At 47.8% G+C, this 17,712-nt stretch overlaps 1 protein-coding gene across 3 annotated transcripts in view; it reads left to right on the top strand.

The window, feature by feature from the left end:
• The first annotated feature begins 369 nt into the window (after window positions 1-369).
• The window catches only part of BCL9 (B-cell CLL/lymphoma 9), a 31,655-nt gene continuing 14,312 nt past the window's right edge, over window positions 370-17,712 (top strand). Inside the window, exons 1-2 of one of the 3 annotated variants that reach the window (XM_017830780.1) lie at window positions 370-465; window positions 16,829-16,911. The gene's annotated coding sequence lies outside the window, so the exon portion shown is untranslated. Of the gene's footprint in view, window positions 466-708; window positions 769-10,157; window positions 10,174-12,123; window positions 16,912-17,712 lie in introns of those variants that run through there. The other 2 variants (XM_017830781.1, XM_017830779.1) reach the window with 2 other exon arrangements.

The following is a 17,712-nucleotide window of genomic DNA, read 5'->3' as shown; positions in this document are numbered from 1 at the left end:
TCCCCGCCGGTGGGTGCTCTGAGCCGGGGGGTTGCTCAGCAAGGAGCTGCTTCTCCTCCCTCACGCTCTCATCCCGCCTCCCTCACGGACGTGTGTGGAGAGGGGACATGTGCCAGCGGCACCTCCGGCCGGTTTCTCCCCGCGATTCCCGGGGCGTGGAACCCCCCCCCGCACGGGCGGCAGGCGGAGGCTGGCGGGGTGGGGGTGGAGGGGGAGCCGGTGCCGAGGAGGAGGGCGGGCCAGGGCACCCGCCATCCCTCATCCCAAATCCCCACATCCCGCATCCCCCCGGCGGTGGGGGGGGGCGGGAGGGGGGAGCGGGCGCGAGGGGCTGCGCTGGGCGGTACCAAGTGCGCGGGGCGCGGGGGGGGAGGCGCCGCCGCCGGCGGACAATGGAGCCTGTGTGTGTGTGCGGGAGGGGGACGGAGCCGCCGCGCCGCCCCCGCCGGCCCCGCGCTGAGCGCCGTGAGTGCGGGCAGGGAGCCCGGCACCGGCACCCGCACCGAGCGCGGGAGTTACGGGGGGCGGGGGGGAGCGGGGGGACGAGGGTGCCCCGGAGGAGCGGGAGAGGAGGGATCGGGGGTGCCCGGGGGATGCGCTGCGTGGAGGGATGTGTGGGGAGCAGGGAACGTGCTCCATGGGATGTGTGGGGAGCGTGGGATGTGCTGGGAGCTGTGCCCCGTGGAGGGGTCTGTGGGGAGCGGGGGATGTGTTCCATGGAGGGATCTGTGGGGAGCAGGGGATGCTCCAGGAGCTGTGCCCCATGAGGTGTGTGGGGAGCAGGGAATGTGCTCCGTGGGAGGTGTGGGGAGCACGGTGTGCTCTGGGAGCCGTGTTCCATGGGGTGTGTGGGGAGCAGGGAATGTGCTCCATGGAGGGATTTGTGGGGAGCAGGGAATATGCTCCATGGAGGGATCTGTGGGGAGCAGGGAATATGCTCCATGGAGGGATCTGTGGGGAGCAGGGCATGTGCTCCATGGAGGGGTCTGTGGGGAGCAGGGAATATGCTCCATGGAGGGATCTGTGGGGAGCAGGGGATGTGCTGGGAGCTGTGCTCCATGGAGGGATGTGTGAGGAGCATGGAATGTGCTCCATGGAGGGATGGATGTGTGGGGAACAGGGAATGTGTTCCATGGGATGTGTGGGGAGCAGGGGACGTCCTCCATGGGATCTGTGGGGAGCATGGGACACTCTAGGAGCTGTGTTCCATGGGGTGTGGGGGGAGCAGGGAATGTGCTCCATGGAGGGATGTGTGGGGAGCAGGGAATGTGCTCCATGGGATGTGTGGGGAGCAGGGAACGTGCTCCATGGGATGTGTGGGGAGCAGGGAATGTGCTCCATGGGATGTGTGGGGAGCAGGGAACGTGCTCCATGGAGGGATGGATGTGTGGGGAGCAGGGAATGTGCTCCATGGAGGGATGGATGTGTGGGGAGCAGGGAATGTGTTCCATGGAGGGATGGATGTGTGGAGAGCAGGGAATGTGCTCCATGGGGTGTGTGGGGAGCAGGAGATGTGCTCCGTGGAGGGATCAGTGGGGAGCAGGGAATGCTCCAGGAGGTGTGCCCCAGGAGGTGTGTGGGGAGCATGGGATGTGCTGAGAGCTGTGCTCCGTGGAGGGAAGTGTGAGGTGCAGGGGATGTGTTCCATGGGACTCCCTTCCTTTTCCTCCACCCCCCCTTGCCCCTGGAGCAAGGGATGTGCTCCATGGACGGATGGGTGGAAAGCAGGGAGTGCTCCAGGAGCTGTGTCCCATGAGATGTGTGGGGAGCAGGGGATGCTCTTGGAGCTGTGCTCCATGGGATGATTGAGGTGCTTTGGCATGCACAGGCAGCCCTGGAGGCTGTGCCCTGTGGAGGGGCACATGGAATGCTCTGCCCTGCATTGTGGTGCAGGGGATGCCTTGGGAGCTGTGCTGTATGGAGGAATGTGTGGGATGCTCCTACTTGCAGGGGATGCCAGAGAGGATTTGCCATGGGAAGGGGTGTGTGTGTTGTCCTGGGTTGCTGTGTGGTACATGGGATGCCCTAAGAGCTGTACTTCGTGGAGGGATGTGTGGGGTGCTCTGGGGTGCACTGGGTGCCCATGTGGCTGTGCTGTGCTGGGGGCACTGGGTGTCCCCGTGGCTGTGGGGTGGCACTGGGGTGTGCTCTGGAGGCCAGGCTGGTGTGTGGGGTGCTCTGAGGTTTGTGGGGTGCCCTCAGGGCTGTGCCGTGGAAAAGGACGGTGTTGGGTGGATTAGAGAGGTGACTCTGGGGTTCCAGTCCCAGTGAGGGGCTGGGACATGGGATGGGAGGGGCTGCAGCACCAGGGCTGGGCTGTTGGACTGGGAGTGAGAAGTGTCCTAGGAGAAAGAAGCTGGAGTGGGAGCTGCAGGTGTGAACTCTGCAGTGGAGCTGGAGCGAGGGGCTGGGGCACAGAGGTCTGTGGAAGGGATGTAGGGATTGGAATAAAAGGTGGAACAGGCAGTGATGGGGTGGGAGATAGTGTGTGGGGCATCAGATCATCTGGGATGTTTTGTGAGGAAGGGATGGGGGGCTTTGCAGGAAGAACTGAAATATGGGTGTCTGCAGGAAAAGAGGAAGAGGTGGATGAAGCAATGTGGAGTATGAGGTCTGCTGGGGAGAACTGGGTTGATACATGAGGGGATGGATGTGGTGATGAAAGGATGTGAGGAGCTGGGACTTGAGTCATTGGGAGAAAGGGATATGGGAGTGGGATTATGGTATGGGGAGGCATTAGGAGCCAGAATATGGGGTGGGCAGGAAGTGCTTTCAGCATGGGGGAGGTGGTGCAAGTGGTCATGAGGGAAACTGTAGGGCTCCAGAGCTGGGAAAGCAGTGTAGGTAGTTCAGGAGAGCAGGAATCCAGGGAAGCTGAGCATGTAGTGTTGGACTGGTATGTGGGATAGCTGTGCAAGAAGAGTTTGTGGGATACCAGGAGTGTGGGAGGGGATCTTGTATATAGGGATTGTGGGGAGGAGCAGTATCTGACAAGGCAGGGACAGTGTGTTTATTTGGAAGTATTCCTGCTAGGTAGAGGAGAGGCATTTTGTGTGTGTGTGTGAGAGAGAGGCAGTCTGTGCCCTGGCTGGCTGCAGAGGGGGATGAGAAAGGCTAAATCTGTAGAAACACTGCAAGTTCATGAGGCCAAGGGTTGGATGATGAGGAGAAACGAACACTGAAGACCCCAAATGCTCAGGGAAATGATGGGACAGGCAGATGCAGGAAGGCAACAAGGCTCCACCTCTAAGATGAGTGAGAGCACCCAGGTCTCCTGTGTAGTCCAGCTTTCTGTTGCTGAGGTCTCAGTGTAGGTGGTGGAATGATGGGACTAGAAAGGCCTCTGCTGATGGAGTGTTTGGGATGTGGAAGGTGGATGTTGCTCGCGGAGGGGAGACAAAGCGCAAGGACACAGATGGGAGGAATCCGATGTGACAGTCAACTGTGGGTTGCTATTTGGATATAAAAAATTAGGGTGGGATGATGACATGATTAGTGGCTTAATAGTAAACTACATGAGAAATCAGGAAATTGTCATGCAGCAAAGAAAGAAAGTAAGTACAAAAGATGTGTTAGTAGGGAGGTGCTTGTGGAAGGGTTCAAAGCCACCAGTGTGAAAGGGAAGATGCTTTTACTCTCCAGATGCCAAACCTAACTTGGACTCTGAAACTGGTCTGGAAATGACCATGAACCTCACTTTCTGGGGAGAGGAACATCAAGTCTTGTAGCTCTAACCTGGTAAAGTAACACCACCTTGGTCTGGGCAGAGAAGAAAGGGTTGTGCCAGGTCGAGTTTGTCTCACAAAGCCTCCCTGTTAGTGACTGGTTGTTCTACTGTCAAAACACAGTTTGAGGAAGTGGGGGAGACAGTTATTCCAGTTTTTAGGGGGGAGACAGTTATTCCAGTTTTTAGGGGTTCCAGTAACATTTTTTTCCTTGAAAGTGTTTTGTCCTCGATTTCTCTGTGAAAAGCCCACACAGACATCATAGGATGCTCTAAGCATCCTTAAGTGCATCAAGCTTTAAAAGCATGAGGAGAAAAAGTGATGTAGATTTTTTTTTTCTTCTGTTTTGTTGGGTTATTTGGTCAGTGATTGCTCAAAATATTTCAAAAACAAATGTTGGAAAGCTAGGCAAGGCATTACATCGAATAAAAGGGTATGGAATGAAAGAATTAACATACCTAAACAGCTCTATTCCCACTTCTTTTTGTTTACCCCTCTGCTGCTTCGTATGAGGTCTTGTCGTGCCCGATTTCTGCCTGCAGTGGGGTGTTACAGGTGTTGGACTGGTGAAGTTAAACAGGGGCACACACAGTCGTGGTGTGTTCATCCTGTGGCAGTGGAGCTGTGCATCCCATAGCAGAGGGATCTGCTTTCTCCCCTGAATTACAAGGGTTGCTTTGGTGAGGTTTTATAGCCATTTTGGACAAGCTGGCATGATGGCTCTGTTGTGCGGTGTGGATTTTTTTTTTTTCTTTTAACAGTGATCTCCAAAGAGATTATTTTTAATGAATGTGTCCTTTTTTTTCTTACTCAGAGCATAAAAATGGCTCAAGGGCTCATATTCTTTCCCTTTCTCCCTTGCTGGCCTCTCCTCAAACAACAAAAGAAAGGCATCTTTCTTTTTTTAACTTGAAGTTAGCAACGATGTCAGTTTTGGGATTTGGCAATTTTCTCAGTGGGGCGAGTGCATTTTTGTTTTGTTGGGGTTTTTTTGTTTTGTTTTTTTTTTTTAAATCTGGGTTTTTTTGGGTCGGGTTTTTATTGTGGAGAGGGGTCTGGGGATCTTGGGTCTCACTGCACTTGTGTGAACTCTTAACACCTTAATTGAAGGGGTGGAGATGCTGAATCACTAACAAAGACCTCCTTTATCCAAAATGTTAATCAATCATTGACGTTAAATAAGTGTGAACAAAACCAAGCAAAAAAACCCCCCACCCTAAACAAGTTTTTGTGTAAGTTCCACTCCCATTCAGCTGCTCATCTTTGGTCAGGTTAACATTCTTTTGGGGAACGTGTACTTGATTTTTGCAATGTTTGGTAAAAGTTCTGTTGCTGACTTCCCAGTGTGGTTTTCCCAATACAGATTATGAGCTCAGAGATGTAGTAAAGATGTTTTGGGAGAAATCGTGATCTGCTCTGGTGTGAGGGGCTGGGCTATGACAGTACCTTTGTGACCATCTTTTTGTAGTTGTTTGTTTTGGGAAGGTGTTTTGCTTTCCTCTCTTGTGATAAGTTAATTTGTTTATTGGTCAACACAGTCTTCTAAGCTAGGCAGGAACTGAATTTTAATGTGAAAGAAAAGAAATAGTTTCTGTTCATACAACCAGAAACTTTGTAGATCTCTTCTGTATATTGTGAATACAAAGAGTGTGGACTCTTTCTTCCCTGTGTTTCCCCCTTCCAACCCCCCCATCTTGCATTTCATCTTTACAGTTCATGGCTTGGATTGTTTTCAGTTAGGGTCAGTCCACAACCAGAGAAACTACATTTGTCACAAAATATCCAAATATAGAAACTAAGGCAACTATGAGCCACAAGGCCAAAATGTTCATATACAGCAGCTTTTCTGAGCAGTTTATACGTTTGAGGTGGATAAGAATGGAGTGCCTTTGATCCATATTTGATAGCCATTCAGGCTTGTTGCTCTGTAACATGTTGTCTTCCCATACCTATTTCTACATGTTTCTTTCTAGATGTTTTTTTCCTCTGAGTTCCTGACATGCTCTGTTTGTTGACTCTCTGGCCTTACAAACTGTGCCTATGGCTTAGGAATTTTGTTGATCTTTTATAAATTCAGTAGGAAAAGAAATCCAAACCCGACCAACAACAGCTTTATCCTGTGGAGCAATTTACACCCAAGTGAGTATTCAAACTAATTTCTGTCTTAAATGTGAGCTGTGCTGTCTCACAGGGCTTCATCTCCTCTGGTTTCTAGAAGTTTACCAGAATTTCTTCAGAGCAATGCAGGCAGCCTTCATAAAATCCTTCTAACTAGCTTGCGTGGCCTTGGACTTCACAGAAATCCCTGTGCCTTGCTAAGTTCTATGCTCTGTTTACATAGATATGAAGTCCTTTAACCCAGCAAGTTTTGCTGTGGGCTTGGATTTCCTGCTTACAAGCTCTGCTGGAGTCCCTGTAGTCTTCCTGCTGGCAAAGTCAAGGTGTTAACTCAGGTTTTCAGGGCAATTTGTGAATGGAAGGAGATTTCATTGCTGAGTTTTTGTCCAAGCACTGCTCTGCCTATTGGATTTAAAATAGCTTTCCCTCACACACCCTTACTTGTCTGTTAGGTTTGTTTTTTTTTTTGTTGTGTTTTAAAAGTTTAATCATTTTGGAGCTCGATCTCCTTTGTGGTAGGGACTACACAAGTCCAGAAGAACAGGAACCTTGTTTATAATTAGGAATTCCTGATAATGCCAAAGAACTAGAACAAAACAAAAAAATCTATCTGTTGGGACATTTCTGAAGGGTTGCCTTTAAGACCCCTCCGGCTCACAAACGCTAGTTAGAAAAAGTAGGTGACATTTTAATGTGCCGAATCTAAGTGAACTGTTGCAGTGTTGACTTTTAATTTATATCTTTGAAGAAGCAGGGCTGTGCTTTGTGGCTGCACCCTTACCTGTGGGGGCCTAGCACTTCTTTCAGTGCTGGAGTTGGCTTGTGAGGAGTCCCTGGTGCTTGCCCGTTTTGACTCTGCGCCACCCTGCTGGTGCTGCTGCTGGAGCAGCTGGATGCTGAAAGGATCCAGGAGTCGATCTGGATTATGAGTAGCCTGGCAAAAAGAAAAAAAAGATTATACTTAGCCTGCATCAGTTTGCCAGACTGGTTCACTGTTTGGCCACACAAGCGGTTGTATGGGCACATCAGACAGTGTGGTGCAGGGGTGGAAGTAAATATTGGTAGCAGCAGTTCTTTAAGCTGCCATTGCTGCCAAAAAGGAGTGCTCATCTGACTATACCCCAAGAGCCTGCTAAACTTGCTAAGTGTTTTTTTACACCTGTTTGTTACAGCTTCCCTTGCCTGAGAACAGTTCCCTTCAGCTTACCTTGTTCTTTTTGCCAAAAATCATCTCTGAACGTATAGGCAAGGTATCAAAAGAGAAACCCTCTTTAAGGAGCTTTAAGCAGGGCAAAAAGAAGAGTGTGGTGGTTTAGCTATGGAAAAGTTTCTGCTGTGTCAAGACTGCCTGATGATACAGAACATGCACTGTAAATTGACTATAGACTATTTAGTGTGGTTGCAATTAAGCAGTGAAACTCATGCTGTGAGAATCATCAGGAGCAAGAATTCAACAAGAGTTAAAAAGCATCAGATGTCTGTAGGAATATGAAGAATATTCAATTATCGTAATCAGTGACAGTAGAAATTTTGGAAGAGGTATTAAGCCTGTGGTCTAAACCTTGTTTTTTATTCTGCTCTAACAGATGTGCTTCTATATTGGGAAAGAGAGGGAGGGAATAGCTTGTTGTGCCTGGGTTTGCTGCAGGGTTCTCACACACTTCTCTGGAAACTTGATTGAGACCAGTGTGTGAGATGCGCCTTTCAACTGCACAGGCTTCTGGTTGGATCGTGGTGAGCCATCCTGAAACCTGATCTGAGCTACCAGAGTGTGGCTATCGAGAGGTGAACTGCTGCTACCCAAGTTTTCACATTTGCTTTGCTCCTCCTGGGGTTGTTCTTACCTGCTCTTCGGTGGGGTCGGATCTGAGCGCTCTGGTTTTGATCTGCTTTGGCAACACTCATTGAATTTATTTAAAGACTGTTATGAAATTTTTACTGTATCTGAAGAATGAATGTTATCTGTTTAGAACAGATAGACTTGCTCCAAGATTCCTTTGTTTTCGGACAGACTTAAAAGGAGACGTGAGATTTTCCTTGTTTGGCCTCTGAGAGGGAGCTTGTGGAAAAGGGAAGGGAGATGAACGGTGGACTGTTTTTTAAAGCCTAGGTAGAATCAATGAAATCCTTTTGAAGGAAGGAATCTGGAAAGTATGCTTTACCAGTGACATGATTTCTCTCAGCAAAGCAGGGCTGAGAGGTGGTAGAGCAATGTACTCCAAGAACTCACTGAAAATTGGGTGCTGTAGTCTTGAAAACAGTGCTGGTTTTAGGTGCTCCTTAGTGGTACAGTCTATGACAAAAAGAGTGCATGATATACACAATAATTTAGCTGCATATGGAATTGAGGGAGAGCTTAATGTTTTCTGTTTTGAGTTCAGAGCAGTTGTTGTTCAGGCACAGGTAGCCACACAGCTGCCTGTCCAGCTCCTAGCATTTGCAGTTACTCTGAGCTGGTTGTCATTTTCTCATGCTCTCACGGCTGTTTGGCCTCTTAAGAAGGCAGTGCCACTGTGGTTTTGCTCCTTGGCTTTCTGGTGGGGCTGTCTGCATAGCAGCAGGGCAAGGGAGCTTTAAATCACTGACCCATCTTGTCACCTGATGGTCCCCGTGTGCCTGTTGTTGTCCTCTGTGCCTTCTGAACAAAGGGTGCAGATATCTGTTTTACCTTATCAGGGGGCAGCTGGGGCCCATGGGCTCTTTTATAACCAGGTTAGGTTGGATTTGGTGACAAACTTGAGAACAGAGCCTGTGATTTATCTACTCGACCATGTTACATATGCTCTACAAATTGCTTTAGGTCTGTGAGTCTGCTTGTGTATGCCATGTCAGGCTATCTTTGCTACCTTTGCAGTGTGTACAGAGTTGTGAAGACCTGAACAAAAACTCTGGTTTAGTGGTTTATTGATGAAAACACTGGGTAGGAGCAGCACCAGACCATTTTTCAGGTGGCTCAGAGCTTTGCTTTCTGCATTTTACTGAACAAATTTCTTCAGGTGTCTTGATATCGCTGTTCCACTGCCTGTGAAATGGCAGTGTTTTATCTGTGTACCAATCTGGGTTTGTTTGAGGGTTGATTAGAAATGTATTTGCAGTATAATATAAAACCAAGCCGTAGCCTGTTGAGGCGAGCGGCCGCAGCTTCAACAGTGAGAGCTGTTACAATGGAGAGCTCGGGCAGTCCTGTGTATGGAGAAACTCTTCTCAGAGCTTCTTCTAGTGGAATGGAAGTTTTCCACCACATTTGATGTGTACGTGTGAGAAAGGAGCAAAGAACTTCAGGCCAAAATGACTTGACAGCTTGTTAGCAAGAAAACGCTTTCTTCTGTCTCTTAAAAAAAATATACATATGTATATATATATATATATATAAAAATTTTAACCTTCTTGTGGTTGGGGATAGAAGGTTGAAACTGTCAGGCAGATAGCCACCATCCAGCAGAAATGCTCCTGGATGCTCTGGTGGAAGCTAGCTTTGATTTGACAGTTATGAGTCTTTGAAAGTAGCGCTCTGTTTATACAGCACAGTAAATACTTTGAAGTGCGTTAGGCTTTGCTGTACATGCGTGGCTAACTAGAAGAATATTAAATGCCTACATCTTGTGTCGAGTGAGGGAGGATCCCGCAGCAATTGGAATTGCATGCTCCTCGTGCTTTTATAAGATCGTGTCAAAGCAGTAGATTTGATAATAGACCTGATTATACAATTGCTTAATTTCTTGTCAAAATAACCTTTTTTTTTTTTTTTACGTGCGGTGTTCTGAGATCTTTGAGGTGACCTCATGTTATTTATCAAATGTCAGTTTTTCATCCCGGCAGCTTTGATATAATCATGTAGCATCGTGGAGTACTGTGTACATGCAGTCTTTGCTTGCTGGAGTTCTTTGAAGTGCCTCACTCCTTAGAAGAGTCATTGCTGTGTGGAAGATCCTACATTTAGCGACAAGGAAACCAGTGTGGAAGCGCTGCACTGTGGGGCTAAAGGTCGTGCTACATCTCACGTGCCTAATGTGGGTCTAAAAGCAAAGAAGCGAGAGGTTCACTGCACCCCCTGACACTCATCTTGCCCAGCAGTAAGCTGCAGGGGGTATAGTAACCCTCCAACTCTGTCCCTGTGGGAATGGCAGCTTTGTGGTGCTGAGCTCCCCAGGTGCCAAAGAACAGCAGGAGGAGAAGAGCAGAAGGATGGCTGGTGGTGACAGTCCTGAAAGAAAACTGGTCGGACAGGCAGTGCTGGAAGGTAGTGATACTCAGGGGAGCCTTGAAAAACTACTCGTTTGGGATGAGAGAGACCAAATGCCTGTAGAGGTGAAGGTTAAAAGGGAGGAAGGTGTGTGGGTCGCCCCCAGTCACTGGGATGGGCGCTGTGTCCCCTTGCAGCATACCAGGGAATTACTGCTCGCTACATGTAGCACTGGGTTTTCCTCAGAGGAGCTCTGTCCTGTGCTGACCCATCCCAGCCTCACTTAGCTCATGAAAACTGACAAGATTGCAGCCCAGGGAGTTATGCCTGAGGATTGCTTCTTATCTTTCATTCTGGAAGCCCGTTGAAGGGATGCTGAAAGGAAAGGGAAAAGCCCTTTTTTTTCCCCCCAGGCTGAACTGATAGGTGACTTGTTTCTCCCAAGCCTTCTGCTTAAGTGGTGTGACGTTACTACTTGTTGAAGAACAAACTGGTGTCTCCTCGGTCCTGTCTTCCCATCCATTATTTCAGCATATTTTCCCCCCACTCCCTTCCCACAGATTAGTTTCTAGATAATGGGCTGCTGGCAAGCTTGATACAGGTGTCTTTTACCCATGGTTGTTCATGCAGATGTCCCTATTTAAATTTTTGAAAAGATAAACCCAGAGAAGTAAGGGGGAGAAGACTGCCTCTGCCTCTGAACATGTTACCTAACTCCTGAAAAGTAGATGAAATTTTGACAGAAACCAAAGCAGTGAAAACAACCTGTGGAAAACTTATCATTGTCCACTGGACTTCTGCATGCAATGCTGACTGATGCTGGGGCTGTTACCTGCTAATACGATGTGGGAAGCCTGTCATATATTAGGGAAATACTGTTAAAACATTTCTTGAAAAATCCCTTATTGCTCGAGCTGCTGATCCTTACCGGTGTCAACAACAGTAGGAACGGCAGGGCAGAGGGGCTGCTGCTCAGGCAAGTGACACCCCACGTAAGGTGCTTAAAACTCCAGCTGTAAAGTACATAGGCTGCTCCCAGCATTGCTAACAGAGGTGGAGCTGAGCTGGTGCTGGCAGCTGTGCAGGGGTGCTGGGCTGAGGTCAGTGTGACGCTGTGGGGTGCGCGACAGCGTCCCCAGCGCCCTGGCAGCAGCCTGGCTGACCTGCAAATGCCACTGCTGCTGGAGAGGCTGGCATGGCATGGACACCAAGGGGAAGTGCTCATAGTGTTCCTGTACCCAAGCAGATAGTTGTAGCTTAGGCTTTGAGGTGTTTTTTTTTTTTTTTTTTTTTTTTTTAGGGGTTTTTCTTCTTGGCGTTTTCCCCCAGACTGATTTCTGGAACTGTGTCAGAATCTGCCAAGAGCTTGTTTGAGTCCCAGGTGGACCAAGTAGTTGGAGTGTTGTCTACATAATAGCAGCTGGGAAATTAAAAGGCTCTTCGTGTCTGTCTCTGTACACCTTGGATCTGCTCACCAGCATCCATAAGTGTCTGTCTCCTCCATTACTTTGGGGAAGGAGTCGTACAGAGTCAGAAGCTGTCTAGGACAGTCATTCGTCCCCACTGGATTAATAATGCACTGAAATGTTGTTTGATGCACTGAAAAAAGGTTTAATGGGCAAGTAGTTGTCTGTTTGACAAAAAGTGTTAGTGGTACTCACAGCTCTCAAAAGTGGTGCTTATGAGAGTGGTGGGTAATGTGTTTGTTGCAAAAGACTATTTCAGAATGATTTTTTTTAAAGTACCTAAAAATACTAATTACTTATATAGTAATACTAATTACTTATGCTTTGTGGCTACTGTTGGTTATCCATGTGCTTGCCAGCAGGAGGAAGTGAATAGTTGCTAGAGATACCATTTTCTGAGAGAAGGGGATGGTTACACGAGAAACATCGTAAAACACTTAGTGCCCTGAGCCTTTGGGTTTGTATTGTGCTTTGTCAGTGATTGCTTTGACTTTACATTTTAAGGATGGAGACCAAAAGGTTGAATTTCCTGTGGCCATTGCTGTTCTGGATGGACTTTAGGACAGATTGGTTCTTTGGGAGATGTCCATGTGTGTGGTGATAGGAGTTTGGGGGGAATTATGGGAGGAAGGGTATCTGTACTGTCTGACTTGAGATACGGGCAGGCACAGGTAGGCTCAGCAGAGCTACGTTGTATGACCACACATACTTCATTTGCACAGGGGTGATTAAATATGTTCCTACAGTTTCTGTGAGGCTTATTCCTGTGGTCCTGAATTCTTACATTAAGTTGAGCAAGTCAGAGGAGCTCCTCTCCCATGTAATGGCATAGAATCTTGCGTGCTCTTTCCATGTCAGTGTGCTCGTAGGTCTTCAAGGTGCTAATTTTAAGTGAGCTTGTCTTTGCTCAGCCCCTTTCTCTGTGCTTCGGGGCTGGAGGTAACTGTAGGCAATAACCAACTCATTTGGAGTTTAACAGAGAGGTGTGTACTCACCATGTGCACGGAGAAGGTGTTTTCTCTATGGAGGTTGTGTAGTCCCCACATTCATGTAGCAAAATAACTTCAGGTGACAAGTTCTTGATTATTCTGTTGCTTGAGAGTCATTTCCAGTGCAAGACTGCGAGCAGAGATGTAATACTGTGCAGACTTTGGGTTAGCAGTGATTTCTCTGACGGGGGTAAGTGGAATATTTTGTGAAACTGAAGACTTTGTGTATGCCATAACTTTTTATTGGCAAGACATAAACACAGGAAAGTCCACTCTGCTTCAGAACAAGTTAGGACCATCTAGAAATTGATGACTGGCTGTGAGTTGCTGTCTGCTCAGCTTAGGTGGACAAGTTATCTCTTGATGTTGAGAAAATAATTTATAAGTAAGGGGGATTTGTGGCTTACTAGGGAAGGATAGAACATGGTATTTTTCACAAATCATCAGCTGTTTTGGGTGGAATATGGTCCATGTGCCATATGAGGTGACCCTCGTGCAAGTGGCCCCTGCCTTTCTGGTAGAAGGTGCACGTGGAGCATGTCAGCTGAAAGTCTGATGTGTGATAATTTGTGTAGTTTGGTTGAGGGCTGAGGTCTGCAAACCCTGCAGTGGAAAGAGCCAGGACAGTGTAGGTAGTCAGGGTGTCTACTGATGGCAGAGCAGAGTTGTGTGGTGTTCAGATGGCGTGTGAATTTATGTGCACATGTGACACTATGTCTTTAGCCCCAGCAGTTCTTTAGGTACCCCATGTATTTTCTGCCCTTGTTTAGGAAAAAGGGCAGAGGAACCTGCCATCCAGGAGATGGATGCAAGTGTATTTTAACAAGCACAGGTCTGTCCATGCTTGTGACATCAGTCACTGCTGCCTCCTTTGTGACAGTGAGCATGTGGCCACCTGGCTGGACGAAACATGAAAGTTTTCTCCTGAAAATTATTCCTGTCTTATCTGGTGCCAGTTTTCAGCTGGATCACAAGTGCTAGCAATGGAAGGGATAGAGCTGGGTTGGCTTGGGCTGGTGGCAGTCGCTTTCCTGGGTCCAGCACGGCAGTTGGTGTACAGGAGGTTAAGGCTGCGTTTTTGACAGACCTGTTTGAATGCTGGTGGGTCCAATCCTAGTTGTGTTACAAGCACGTGCTTTATGCATTCCTGGGAAAGGATGAGGAGGGCAGCGTTTGCTAAGAGGTAGAGGCAGATTTAAAGGTGTATTTAATAGCCCATGGTAGGGAGCCATGTCTAGAAATTGGGGCTGGTTCAAGGGATTGAAGAGTGTCCTGTGTCCCTCCATCCTCCAATGCCATGGGGAGATGTGTGGGGTGTAGAATACTCATGTCAATTTATCTGTTTGCTTTTACATGATCTTAAGGAAGTCTGACAGCTCAATAAAAGTGTTAAATAACCCTTCCTGAGTCCTCTTGTTTCCCACTTGCTCTCCTTATCAATGAGGTGTGTAATCAAGTACTTCATTAAACAGCAGCTTATTAAAAAGTAATGTGCAGTACAGCTGCAAGTGTGTAAAATAAGCAAATGCTTAACAAAACTGGTAAGTGCAGCACGTGATGAAAATCAGTGGTAGCTCTTGAGTGTAGGGGATTCACCTTTTGCCAGTGCAGCTGTTCTCCCTGTTATGTGGTTGAATGAGGGTCGGAGAAATAGGATGTGCCCTTCCCAGTAAAATTGTGCTGAAGGAGCGTGTTGGCTGATTCATTGCCTTACCCCACCTCTCAGGTCACACAGGGAATCCACTGGTGGATGCTCATGCAGAGGTTTGCTTCCTGGTGGCTGTCAGGATGAGTGGTGGCTCAAATACCTCCTGCTGCTGCTGGTTTTGGTCCCTCCTAAAGCTACTGCTCTTCCCAGAGCAGTCTCCTACTCTGCTCTCTCTCCTTCCTTGCCCACTCCACTGCCACAGATACAATTCAGGGTGCAGGCTCAGCTTCCATTCAAAGTTATCTTTTGTTTTCTGTAGCAGCAGGTCTCTAGCCTTTTTTCTTCTTCCATGCTGATTTTTGGCTCTCACCAGCCTCAGTCCAGCACAGACTGACAGTCTCAGAAAGGCCACGGGGAAAATAGCAGCGTGCTCTTTCTTGTATACAGAGAAAGGTTTCTTGCCTTTAATGCTTCATGTCACAGTAAGGCCACAAGTCTGATACTTTTATCTACTTGGTATGCCTTTATTTCATCTCTCCACATTCTCCTTCTCAAAGAGGGGGAGAAAAGACTGAAGTGAATCAGTGATGTCTGCAGCTGTTCCTGCTGGAGCAGCCATAATGCTGTACACCTCCAGGTACTTGACCACTTATCACTACCAAGCTTCTGCAGTTTAAAGGCCTAAAGTAGGAATGAGCTAGTTTAGATGTTTTTTTTTCACCTTCTGTTTGCAGTGCAGTAGTATGGTGGCTGGTTTGTAGAAGTACAGGGGTGGTTCACAAATACTTAACCAAAAGGTAAACCAAGATGTGCATTTGCATCTTGTTGGTTACTCCGTGGTAGCTGCTTGTGTACGTCCTCTCAGCCTCGTGCTCTCAAAATCACTGTGGAGAGCAAGCTGTCTTGTGCTGGCTGGGGACTAAGACCATGCAGGTGAGCAGCAGAGATGGGACACTGGGGGATGGAATTACATTGCCCGACTGGGTAGCCTAAAAGATGGATGGTGCCCCTATAGCAGGCCTGAGCTGTGGTCTGTAATGCAGTTTTTTGCCAAGTTGGGATTGAGTGTTTCAAGCAGTAGAGCTTTGGCCGTTGTTTGTGGTAGATTCTGCCCATCCTGCTGTGTGCTGGTGTTCACACGTTTTCCTCTTCAAGGGAAAAAGTGATTTCTGTCGCCGCTTTGGTAGAGGTGTGTCAGTATTGGCACTGGCATGGCTTAGCCTGTATTGTTTCATTGGGTGGGGTGGGGGAAAGGGGAGAGGAGATATTACTGGGTAATTGGATTCAGGGATGATTGTGCTGCTGTGGTAGGTTTTACTGGATGAAGCAGCTTGTTGCGATAGGTGTTTGTTTCAGCTTCTGTCTGCAGGTGTGACTTGGCCAGATAAGGATGGTCTATCACGCTGATGATTTCATTGTTTGATTTGGCTGGACTGGGTGGAGAATGTAGCTGCATTGTTTGGGCCTAGCTTTGTAGTTTGGTTTTGTGAAGTGGATTACATGGCAGTGCTTGCTACATTATTAAGGTGAAGCTGCAGTAGATAATAGTTGGAGAATGTTGGAGGGAAGAGAATATGCACAGGGTTTCACAATGCATAACTAATTGAGCCTCCAGCTCCTGCGTTTCTGTTGGGAGATCTGGTCAGCAGAATGCATTGGGATTACACAGAAAACCTCGGGTGGTGATTTCAGTTTGCAGTCATACTTTACTGCAGGGCTGTCCGTGCTGTGTAAATAGCTGAGAGTGCTCTGAGAGACTGTGCTGGCCCTGACAGTGTGTGTGTTGTCTGGATTCATACTGTTCTTGCAGCCTCTACAGTTTTCACAGTGGGTGAGGGAGAAGCTGGCTCCTTTTTTACTGACTTCAGTTTTGCTGTTAAGCTGTTCCTCAAAGTCTGTGTTCCCTTGCATTACCAAACTTTCAGACACTTAAACTTGCTTTAACATGTGAGTGAGCATTAATTGATGCAGGGCTGTCTGTATTACTGAAAATGTGGCTGATGGGTTCTTGGGCCATGGACTCTTTTGACCTTATAGGAAATAACCATAGTACAGGGTGGGGTTGGCCCCTCTATCTCGAGCAGACTTGCAGTATGCCTTACTTGGGAAGGGTTGCCGTTGGATTCCCTTCTCCCTGTAGTGTGTACAATGACGTAAAGTGGGAGCTGTCAGAACAGTGGGTAGTGCCTCCTCCTCCTAAAACCTGCCTGGTTTTCCCCTAGATGTGACTGCCTGGCTCTACCTGGTGCTTGATGTTTTTATTTAAACATGTCGGGCTGTGGGGGAGGTTGTATATGCGAAGCACAGGGGTTTGGCAGGAGTTGCTGAGCACATAGTGAGGGGAAGGTGAGCCTTTGAAGAGAGATGGGTGCAGAGAAGGGAAGGTGACATGTCCAGGCTTTGTGTCAGCTTCTCTAAGCACAGATGAGCTCATGGGAATTGAGCTGGCTGAAATGTGGGAGTGCTAAAGCAGGTCTGACCTATTTCTCCTCCATGGGCAGCTCTTCAGATTCTTCCAGTCTGATGGTGGCTTTTTGGGTGCTGACAAATCTTGCCAGTCTGAGCAGAGGCTTCCCCTTGTCGGTGGTTCAGAGCAAGCTTTGATTCCTCTGCTTCTGTGTCTGGGTGCATGGAAGGGGTGCACAGCTTGGCCTTGGCTGTGTTCTTGTTGGTGAAACTTTTCCTCTCTTGTTTTCCAGGTGATCGTTTCTTGTGAGACAAGTGGTTTGCAACTCATGGCCTCCACGATGAGTACTGCCGTGTCGTGACACCAGGGGTCTTGGTAAGCTACTTGTTGGAAAGGAGAGGACCTGTCCCATCTCCACCAGTGCAGATCCATCTCTTTTTTTGTCTCTGCAACTGAGATTTGAAGTCATTTTAAGCCATCCAAATTGTAGGCTGCAGCCGAGAGGGGTGAGGCTGCATTTTCACCTGTTCTCACCTCCTCCTTTGAGCTTGCAACGGCACTGATGTGGTTGCATGATCAACCAGATCAGGGGGCGAATCCAGCTGAATAGGGATTTCTGTTGTTTCCCTTGGGTTAGTTCCCATTCACATCTTTCCCTGATGTGGTCAGGAGAGAGGTGGTGAGAACGAGTAGCCAATTGAGCCATCCCTTTTCCCTGCAGCCATTGCCTGGCATACCTTAAAGCAATGCCGAAAATACAGCCTTGTAACTTGCCAAAACATCTTGAGAAGTGGTTTGACCATTCACTGTCAGTGACCTTAATTTTAGAGCAATGATAAAGGCTTTGCTATGGCAGGCAGACTCCAGCTGCAAAAATACATTTCTCTAGAGCTTTTCCATTATTGAACCCTGGATTCCCAGACATACATATGTTAGAAGTGCATTGAGAAAAATCATGAGGCATTCCACTTCACATTATAAAAGATGGTACGTTCCCAGTGTGCAGAAATAAGAAGCCGGGGAAGTTGAGTTGCTGTTGTTCCACCAATGAATATATTGATGTGTCCTTTATAGCTCTCTCTGGTAAGAAGAAATTTAAACTGAGATTGGAAAATACAGTTCCCTTGCAGAGCGCATCAGTTCTAATAGATGGAAGATATGTGTATATAGAATAAA

Source organism: Lepidothrix coronata, unplaced genomic scaffold, assembly GCF_001604755.1.
Source record: "Lepidothrix coronata isolate B3197 unplaced genomic scaffold, Lepidothrix_coronata-1.0 Scaffold183, whole genome shotgun sequence".
Lineage (NCBI taxonomy): Eukaryota > Metazoa > Chordata > Aves > Passeriformes > Pipridae > Lepidothrix > Lepidothrix coronata.
Note: the sequence above shows the minus strand (reverse complement) of the source record. Positions and strands in the feature narration are given on the sequence as shown.